This window comes from Tamandua tetradactyla, chromosome 4 (genome assembly GCF_023851605.1).
Source record: "Tamandua tetradactyla isolate mTamTet1 chromosome 4, mTamTet1.pri, whole genome shotgun sequence".
NCBI classification, from domain to species: Eukaryota; Metazoa; Chordata; class Mammalia; order Pilosa; family Myrmecophagidae; genus Tamandua; species Tamandua tetradactyla.
In genome coordinates, this window is record NC_135330.1 from 95898087 (window position 1) to 95909287 (window position 11201).

The window sequence follows — 11201 nt, forward strand, 5'->3', positions numbered from 1 at the left end:
AAAGGTAAACATGACAAAGACTGCTTCTTAATCCTTAAATCCTCTTTTCCTCACTCTTCCCTCATCATAATAGAATTTGAAAGCCCATCAGATTTGGAATCTTAAAATAGTCAGCATCATAACAGCATCTTTTATTTGTACTGCTGATAGTTTTCAAAGAGATTTCAAATACATGCACATGACAGGCAGGCCACACATCATTAGGCTCGAATCACTAATTACTCCAGAAATGTAATACTAATTACTCCAGAAATGAATGCACAGCTATTTCAAGCATTGGTTTTGTACTTTGGATGGATTGTATGGTGTGTGAATATATCTCAATAAAATTACATTTATATAAAAAGAGATAACTAATGTTACCAGTTTCTTGAACATGTTTGGAGAGAAATTATAGGCATAAACAGGTCTCTGAATTTGTGTCTGTTCCCCACATAAATGGTAGCACATTCTACATATCAAAGATAACTCCTCAGGAGATTTTCTGAGTGAGCACACTATCTCTCCATCTTTATTGCAATTATTCAATCCATTGTCAAAAATATGGGTCTGTCACTTTGTAGAATGTTGTCTAGTTTTGCTTGAATGGCATTCCATTATGTAATGTAATGATTACATTAAGCATGCAAATTTTTGGCAGTAATGTCACAGAAAGAATGTTGTGTCTTTCTAAGATATTTCATTTCAGGAGGCACCTCAACTCAGTCCGTATTATTGTTGATAAAGCCAATTTTGAGCACTTGGTTAAGGTGCAGTCTCTCATGTTTCTCCAGTACAAATTTACCAATTTTCTTTTTGTAATTAATAAGGAATTCATGGGTAGATTCTCTGAGACAATACATATCTTGTTCTTCATAAAACATTCATTTTGAGAATTTTACATTCATTGACGATTTTTGTCTGAACCAGTTATTACTGTGATGATTGAAAATGATATGTATTAGTTTTATTTTCAGTGTCCTCAAACTCTGCTGAACTCTAGATCCAGTCTGGGTGAGTAGCACTGTGGTGTGCCTCTTGGACCCATCTCTGCCTCCTCAAGTCTTGCTTACCATTTTCAGAATGTTCATCTTGTAGTCTTAGAGTAAGAGCACATTCCCAGGAAGACTGAGAAAGATTTGGGGCTCAGGATGATGATGTCTGATATGCTGAACTTGTTTCTATACCCCCTCATTCTGGCTCCAGAGAAATAAAACAGTTACTAGTGAGGTTGATAATATTTTGTGTAGCTTCTGTGCCTTGAACTCTCTCTTTTTAGAGATCTGTGTCTTGTCTTGTATTTTTTTCTAGGATCTCACCAGGTTTTCTTTTTCTTTGGTCATAGAATCTAAATCTTCAGTTTTGAAGATGAATTTGGGCTCTTGACTCTGAAACCCCAATTTCTTTAGCAAGTCATTCTCTGGAACCAATCCCAGGGTAAGGGATTGAAGGATTAAAAGTTTTGAATGCCCTGATGATGCCAATTGAGAAGATGTACAGGGGGTACCACACCATCTGTCTTCTCTAACTTGTTTCTCTGTAGGGGGATCTTGTGTGAAGACTTGGCTTGATTCTAAGACCTGCTTAGGTTCTGGCCTCTGGAATGTCCTCTAGCTCTTTGATTCTGAAACCAAATCTGGATTCTAGATTCTTCAGTGTTAATTTCTAAAGCAAGTTTTTGTTTGGTAGCATAACCCAGGTGAGGTTTTTGGTTGAAAGTGTCTATGAGGATTTTCAGCTGATCTGCTGTGGATCTGGCACTTCTGTGCCTATGACATGCAGAGATGATTTCATTTGTGGAGATTTTCTGGGCCATGTTGAAAGAGTTTTTTGGTGTCTCAAACATGTGAGTAGGAGTCTCACATTTCATTCTTTTTCCATGTGAGTACCCCCTCATTGCAGCATCATTTGCTGAATTTTGGTTTGGTTTTTCTTTTGTTTGTTTGCCTGGGAAGTGCATGGGCTGGGAATCAAACCTGGGTCTCCCATATGGCAGGTGAGAATTCTACCACTGCACCACCCTTGCATCCCCCTTAAGGTACTTTTTATACAAGAAGAAAAAGACTACATAAAGATAGTAGTAGTTTAAGATATGTAAAGTTCTATTAACTATTATATCATGGCCTGGGACAGGGAGGGTGAGAGGGTAACCTTACAAAGAACATTATTGAAACAACTGGCAAAATTTAAACATGAACAGTAGTTAGACAACAGTATTGTGTTAGTGTTAGATTTCCTGATTGTGACCATTGTACTGTGCTATGCAAGATAATGTCATTATTAGGCAATACATGCTAAAGAACCTAGGGATATGGGGGACTGTTGCATGCAACTTAATCAAATAGTTCAGGCAAAAAATTGTACACATATACAGAGAATGACAAAGTATACATGGCAAAATGAGGTAAAATGCTAAAAAGTGGTATACTGGACTAAGGGTAGCCATGAGTTCTTGTACTATTTTTGCAACTTTTCAGTAACTTTGAAAATATTTTAAATTAAAAAGTTTAAGAAAATTTTAAACCCTGGCCTTCTGAATGTATAGTCATATACTAAAAAACATTTATAAGAAATTATAGTACAGGCCTGTTGCTGTCTATTACTAGTATAATGTTATTTTCATGGTGTTCCTAGAAATATGATGGTGTTGAGTCCTAGAAATATGATGTGTGATAAAGTGAAATTAGTCTTTTCCCAATGCTGCTAGGAGGTGGTCACCGAGCTATTATTTAAGTTTAGGACAAAAAGTCACTTGACCTTATGGAACAATTTCTTGGTCAGTTATCCTCAATTTAGGACCTAACAAAGGTATGCTTAATTTCAATGTCCTGATTATGGATTCTTTCCCCCAGAAATAACACAGCATTGATCAATACCTTTGGCAAGATCTAACAGAAAAAGAACAATGGCAATAAAAGAGAAACACTTTAGGAAAAATATCCTATATAGTTTGAGCAGTTTCTGATAATAGATTCAATTATTTTGAGATCTAGAAATGAATATTACAGAAAAGAAATAAAATCATGGGAGAAAACAAACAATATTTGGTCATTTTTAAAGGAATATTCTCCATTCGACACTATATGGAACACATGTAGAGTGCAAAAACACAAAAAATAAACTCAAAATTCTAACACTCTGAAACGATCCTCCAAATATTCATATTAGAGACAGTTTACCTTTTCCCAAACACTTAATAACTTGCTTCAACTACCTTTTACTTTATCAAAGTCAAATCACCATTCACATCATTTTGAGTTGTGCATTGTATGCTCCTGATGAAAACAAACAGGACTTCCGGTAGACCAAGATGATGAGGTAAGATGAACCAGAGTTCTATTCATCCACAGAATCTTCCAACAACTAGCAAAATCTGGCAGAGCCTTATTCTTCAAAATTACAGAAAGCTGTTAAAGGCTTGTAGTTACTGGGCAAGCACTGAATCAAGAAACTGCAACTTAAAAATGGTAGAGGAAGCTTGTGGTGTTCTTGCCAGCCCCACCTTTACTCCCTCACAGGCAGTGTGATGCTGGCTTGCACTCTCATTGTGAGTTCTTGCCCCTATTCCAGGAAGGGGAAGAGTAACCTCTATGCACACAATGGGTGCCTGTATGTCAGTGCCAGTCTAACACATGTCACCCTGAAAGATGGAACCAGGACACTTGTCTTTGATTAGCCATCATACAAAATTCACTGCACACAGAAGCTTGCAGACAGCTAAAGCAGCTTAAGAAACAATAAAATCAGAGACCAGGGGTGGAAATTTATCTGCTTCATGACATAGAATAGAGCACACTGGAAGCAGAAGTAGTTAAGGTCATAGGGAATAGAGGGAATATTTGGAGACCAGTTGTGCTGGTTTGAAACTTTTATATACACCAAAATCCATGTTCTTTTAATCTTGACCCAATATTGCAGAGTGGGGCTTCTCAATCAGAATGTTTCCATGGAGATGTGACATATCCAATTGTGGGTGTGACCTTTTGAGTACATGGAGATGTGACCCCACACATTTAAGGTGGGTCTTAATTAGTTTCCTGGAGTCTTTAAGAGATCTTAGAGAGAGAGAAATAGTTCAGAACTGACACAAACATAGATGTTTGGAAATCAAAATAGAAATAGCTTGGGTGCTAAGCAAAGGCTTACAGAAATAGCTAGAACCTGATGAGAAAAAATGTCCCTGAGAAATGCTAAGCTAAGAGGTGAAAACCAGATTTTTACCCCAGAGCAGCTAAGTGAAGATTCAAAGATACCTAGAGAGAAAGCCACTGGAATCAGAAGCTGGAAGCCACAGAACCAGGACAAAACATTATTTACAACCAGGAGAACCCAACTAGCAGCCACCCTCCATGTGGCTTCCTATGTGACAGACATTGGTCTTTCTTTAGAGTCAAGGTATCTTTATCTGGATGACTTAGTTTGGACATTTTTAAGGCCTTAAACTGTAAACATGTAACATGATAAATCCCCTTTATAAAAGCTGATCCACTTCTGCTATATTGCATTCCAATAGCTTTAGCAAATGAAAAGACCAGCAGATAGAGAAATTCCTAATGCCATGAACAAATATCCAGAAGAAGACGCATGCTCAGAAAAGATAGAAAGGACCCTGCACTTTCACCCTGGGCAGTTCCATGTGGAAGGAGGACGAGACTCTGAAGGACAGCACAAGCCAAAGCAGACCGAATTTGCAATGATTATGAAGGTACATTTTTCTTTGGTGTGTTTGCTTTCTTAGCTCCTGGAACTCAAGAAAATCTCTGTCATATCACTGGCTGGATACAAACTCAAGAAACAGACATCTCAGGGACTAAATCCCAGAGTAAACACATTAAAATATGAAAATGTATACTGTGTAGCAAAAATTACAACACACACACACATAAAATGAAAACAAGAAAAGATTGGCCAACCAAAAGAACAAGATACAACTTCAGAAATCATCAATGAAGAAAAACAGACTTTGAACATATCAGAGACTAAAAAAAAATCCTCAAAATGTTTAAAGAGCTAAAGGCAAACAGAGAGAACTAACAGATATAAGGAAGACATTGAATGAACAAAATGAGATTCTCAAGATATAGACAGAAATGATAAACAGGAACCAACTGGAAATACTGGCAATGAAGAGCACAATAAATGAAATGAAAAATTCCCTAGAGGGTTTCAACAGTAGGCTAGAGCTGTCAGAAAAAAAAATGTGTGAAATCAAAGAAAGGACAACAAAGACAATTGAAATCTGGATGAGGAGTAAAAGACAAAAGAATTTTTTTTAAAAAAGTGAACAGAGTCTAAATGACCTGTGGAATAGCACCTAGTTGGTTAACATTTAGATTAAAGTCTCAGATGGGAAAAAAGAAAGAAGCAGAAGGAATATTGAAATAAATAATGGTAGAAAACTCCCCCAATTTAAGAAAAGGCATGAATATATACATTCAAGAATTCCAAGGAGCCCTAAACAGGAAAAACTCAAAGATAACCATGCCCAGGCACATTATAATCAAACTGTCAATTGGCAAAGACAAAGAGAATTCTGAAAGCTGTAACAAAAAAGCAGCATGACATGTAAAAGGGAACCCCAATAGGATTAAATGCCAATTTCTCATCAGAAATGGTGGAGGGAAAAAATGCTGACAGAAAATAATTGCCAAGCAAGGATATTTCATCCAGTAAGACCATCTTTCAAATATGAGGAGTGATTAGGCCATTCACAGATATACAAAAGCTGAGGAAACACATCACTGCTAGGCTTGCCTACATTCAAAACTAAAGGGAGTTCTTCAATTGAAAGGAAAGTTTCTTGTCAGTAGATCAAAGTAGCAAAAAGAAACAAAGTTCTCTGATTAGGTAACCCCATGGATAATTATAAATGCCAGTACTGATTTATTTTATTTTTGGTATATAACTCTACTTTAGACTTTTTACAGGTTCTAAAATGCAAATGACTAAAAACAGTGATAACTTTATGGTTTTGGAAGTACAATGTATAAATATGCAATTTGTAACAAGTACAACAGAGAGGTATGGGGACAGAGGGTATCTGAACAGTGTATGTGTTTGCTACTGAAGTTAGGTTCATATCAAGTCAACCGCGAATGTTACAGATTTAGGATGTTAAATTTAAATCTCATGGTAACCACAAAGAAAATATTTGAAAAATATACATAGAAGGAAATGATGGTACAATATAAAAAACTCAATTAAATATGAGGGTAATCAGTAATGGAAGAACTGAGAGACAAAAGGTTATGACTTATAAATACCAAAAAAAAGGTATTTAAAAAATCCAATGTTTCTTCTTAATAAACCTACTTAAAAAACAAGGAATAGAAGAAAACTTTCTCAAATGATAAAGGGTAATTATGAAAAACCCAATGCTGATATCATACTCAATGATGAAAGGTTGAAAGCCCACTGTCACCACTATTGTTCATCGTACTGGAAGTTCTACTGAGAGCAATTAGGCAAGAGAAACAAATAAAATTTGTACTCACTGAAAAGGTTAAAACTGTCTCTATTTACAGATGACATGATCCTATACATAGAGAATCCATAGCAAAGCTACTAGAGCTAAATGAATTCAGTGAAGTAGTGGGATACAAAATCAATCAATACACAAAAATTAATGGTGTTTCTATACACTTATAATAAACAATCTGAAGAGGAAAGTGAGGAAATATCTCATTTATAGCAACAACAAAAATAAAGCATACCTAAGAATAAATTCTACCATGATGTGAAACACTTGTGCATAGAAAACTGTAAAACATTGCTGAAAGAAAGGAATAAGCCTTTCTATGTTCACAGATTGGAAGACTAAATATTGTTAAGGTGTCAATTGTACCTAAAGTGATTTAAAGACTCAAGAGAATCCCAATAAAAAAATTCCAATGACTTTCTTTTCAGAAAAGGAAAAGCCAATCATAAAATTCATATTTGGGCCCCAAAGAGCCAAATTCACCTTAATAAAGAACAAAGTTGGGTGAGTCATACTTCTGGATTTTAAAACTTATTACAAAGCTACCAAAATCAAAACAGCATGGTACTGTCACAAGGACAGACATAGTCCAATGGAACTGAATTGAGAGTACAGAAATCAACCCTCATAATTTATGGCCAATTGATTTTTTAATTAATTAATTTTTTTTTTGCATAGGCAGGTTCTGGAAATCAAACTCTGATATCTGGCCTGGCAGGTGAGAATTCTGTCACTGAGCCACCATTGCACCACTCAGTCAAGTGATTTTTTTTTTTGGATGCATGGTTCAGAAATCGAACCCAGGTCTCCCACATGGAAGGTGAGCATTCTGCCACTGAACCACCCATGCACCCCCAGCCAACTGATTTTTGACAAGGGGTCAAAGACCATGAAATTGGGAAAGAACAGTCTCTTCAACTAATGGTGCTGGGAAAACTGATATCCATATGCTAAAGAAACTGATATCAGCATATATCACACTATATACAAAAGTCAACTCTAAGTGAATAAAAGACCTAAATATAAGGATCAAAACTATAAAACTCCTAGAAGAAAACATAGGAAAATATCTTCAGAACTCTGGGTTAGGCAATTTCTTTATGACTTTAAACCAAAAGTACAACTAGGAAAAAATAGGTAAATGGCATTTCATCAAAAATTAAAAACATTGTGCCTCAAAGGACTTTATCAAAATAATAAAAACACAATGTACAGAATGGGAAAAAACATTTGGAAACCACATATTAGACAAGGGTTTAATATCCAGAATATATGAAGAACTCCTTCAACTGAACTACAATTCACTTTCACTTTAAAGCATGTTTGGTCTTGAATTTGAATTAACAAAAAATAAAATCTGCTAAATCTCAGAATAAAACAACTTAGGTGTTCTAGTTTGCTAGCTTCCTGAATGCAATATACCAGAAATGGAATGGCTTTTAAAAGAGAAATCTAATAAGTTGCTAGTTTACAATTCTAAGGCCAAGAAAATGTCCCAATTAAACAAGTCTATAGAAATATCCAATCTAAGTAGGGATTATTCTGCCTTTACAAAATGGGATTTAGATTAAAACATGGCATTTCTAGGGGACATACATCCTCTCAAACCAGAGCAGTTGTCTTCTGAGATGCAGCATCTGGGCTGGAAGAATATGGGTGAAATATAGATTTTTTTTTTGTGGCTGTGAACACCTTTCAGTACTGCCTTTTTGGCTTTCAAAGCCTTTGCTTTGGCTTGTTTGGGAGGGGGAGGGGCTTCCTTCTTCGCTGGTGGCACCATCTTTCTGAAAGCTGTAGTAAGTCTTTAAAAGTCTAAATTAACCACTCAAGAAGGTATTCAAAAGCATTTGTCAGTCTCTGAAGGCAATTCCCAAAATGCTCACATCCCTTTAAATTTCATATATATATATATATATATATTATGTATATATATTAAATTTACCACTGTAGCTTTAGATCAGAGGTTTAATAAGATTCTAAGTTTACTTAGATACTAAAACATTAAATTTTTGATAAAAAACTCTTTTTTCCTATTCCATAATCTCAATTCTGATTATCCTCTCTCTTCATTTAATTTTTATTTTTATTAAAATATTATATCCAAAGTTTTATTCACACCTACTTCTCCCAAACAATTCTCACAGAATAACAGAAGAAAACAAAGGACAACAGATTTGGAAGGAAAAACAAAAAAGAATTAAGTACATTTTTAAGAGTGAGAGACAGAAACATGCACAAAACCAAAACGGAGATTATTTTTAAAACCAGTTTTCAGATTAAGGCAACACATATGCATATGTGTTTTTTTTTTAATCAAATGCAACCTAAACTGTGGTTGCCTAGATTAGGCCTAAAGACAGAAAGAAATTATTTAAAAAATCAAAAAAAAATTTCTAATTTCTTCTTCACAATCTGAGAAAGAATTTATTTCTGACTTCCTCACACCAAATAAGTCTCAGATTTAGGATTTTGAAAGCCACACCCTGGATTTATAATCTAATCAGTAAGGAACTGTGTCGAATATTAATAAAAATTTCTTTTGATTTAAAAAATGAAATTAAGACAATTGCAAAGGAGATTTTATATTCTATTCAGGATAAATATTATTTTCTTCAAATAGACTGAAAATTGTTTGGTATAAAATTAAACATTTACTCATCTTTGGAACAGGTAAAATACTATTCCAAATATTTATAGTTATAAACATGAATAAATTTACCCCAAACTCTTAAATTAATTTTAAATAAGTATATCCTTTTTATAGTATCTGTGTTCTGAGATTCAGAAAGCAGAACACTTAAAATAACAAGTATTTTTCATAACTCAGTGGTTAAATTTTCATTATGTTAAAAAAATTACTTGTATCTAAGCTGGACTCTAAAGTGAGAATGTGTTATTGTGTTCCCATATTAAAGATGCTAGAATATCCTTTGCTGAATGATAGTACCATATGGCTTGGGTCACTGCTCACTAAATCCACAGAGGCAGGGATTTCCAATTCTAAAAGAGTATCAAAGAGAGTGGCAATTAGATAGTGTCCCAGTTTGAATTTATGGTGGACCCCGGAAAGGCCATGTCCTTTAATGCTCATTCAATATATTTGACTGGGAGCATTTTGATTGTTCCCATGGAGATGTAACCCACCCAATTGTTGGTGGTAACTTTTGATTAGATGGTTTCCATGGAGATGTGTTTCCACCATTCAAGGTGGGGTTGCTTACTGGAACCTTTTAAGAGGGAGTCATTTTGGAAAGAGCTGCAGAACCCACAAAGCCAGAGATTTTTGGAGATGAAGAAGGAAAATGTCCCTGGGGGAGTTTCATGAAATGAGAAGCTGGGAGAGAAAGCTAGCAGATGCCACCATGTTTGCCATGTGCCTTTCCAGTTGAGAGAGAATCCCTGAACATCTGCCTTCTTGAACCAAGGTATCTTTCCCTGGTTGCCTTAGATTGGACATTTCTATAGTCTTGCTTTAGTTGAGACATTTTCATGGCTTTAGAACTGTGGACTTGCAACTTAATAAACTCCCTCTTTTAAAAATCATTCTGTTTCTGGCATATCACATTCTGGCGGCCAGCAAACTAGAACAGATAGTCGACTTGACATTATACTTAAAATACAATAAAACAAGCAGCAGTATGATTTTATTAAGAAATAAAGAAGGCTTGGAACAGAATAAGAATTAGCCCTTAATGATGAAATGGAGACCACTTTTTCTGTTACTTTTTGCCCTAGCCTAGTATATTATCCCTATCTGCTCAGCAGACCTTCCACCTACTACTCAGCTGATGTGTTCATGGGATGCAAGGTGATGCTAATGTCAGTATAGGAAAAATTATATATTTAGGAGAGAAATATGTTCCAAAATTTAAGTGTCTTTATTCAGAAAGCAAATGGAAAGCATATGGGACTACAAGGTTTGCTGCTTCCACATCATTCTGGGCTTAGACTAGCACAGTGGTAGTTCTTCATCCAAAAAAACTCTTAATAGGAATTCTAACTCAATAAAAATATTGAACTTAAGAAATAAAATTTTAAAATCTTATTTTATTGTTATAATCATACAAATATTAAATGAGGGCAAATCATCAAAGTCTAGAGACAAGTTATGATAGCTCAACAATAAAAGAATTTTTAATTTGCTATTTAGACTAGTTTAAACTTTGGAGCTTATTTATAAACATAAAAAAGAATGAAATATATACATATGAATATAATAATCTGTTTTTCTATATAGCTAAAATTATCACTAGAGCAAGTTAACATTCAAAAATATGTTTGTTATAGAGGAAGATATATGAATGACCAGTAGGCACACAAATAAACATGAAGATACTCAACATAATTAGCCAAAGAAATGTAAATTAAAACCACAATGAAATACTACTACACACCCATTAGAAAGGCTAAAATTAAATGGACTAACAGTGCTAGACATTGGTGAGGATATGAATCCACTGGAGCTCCTCACAGTGGTGTAAAATGGCACACCCACTTTGGAAAAACATTTGGTAGTTTCACACACAGTTAAATAAACATCTGCCCTAAGACCCAGCAATTTTTCTCCTACGTCTTTTACCCAAATGTATGAATGTTAATACCAGTTTTGTTCATAATAGCCCAAACTAGAAACAACTCAATGTCCACCAAGAGGAAAATGAAACAAATTGTGGCTTAAGAATTACATGAACATTATTAAACAATAAAAAGAAATGGATTACTGCTGCTCCCAACAACATGAATG

At 34.8% G+C, this 11201-nt stretch overlaps 1 pseudogene; it reads right to left on the minus strand.

The window, feature by feature from the left end:
- Nucleotides 1-1254: 1254 nt before the first annotated feature.
- On the minus strand, nt 1255-1795 carry LOC143680420 (double homeobox protein A-like; annotated as a pseudogene).
- Nucleotides 1796-11201: the final 9406 nt, after the last annotated feature.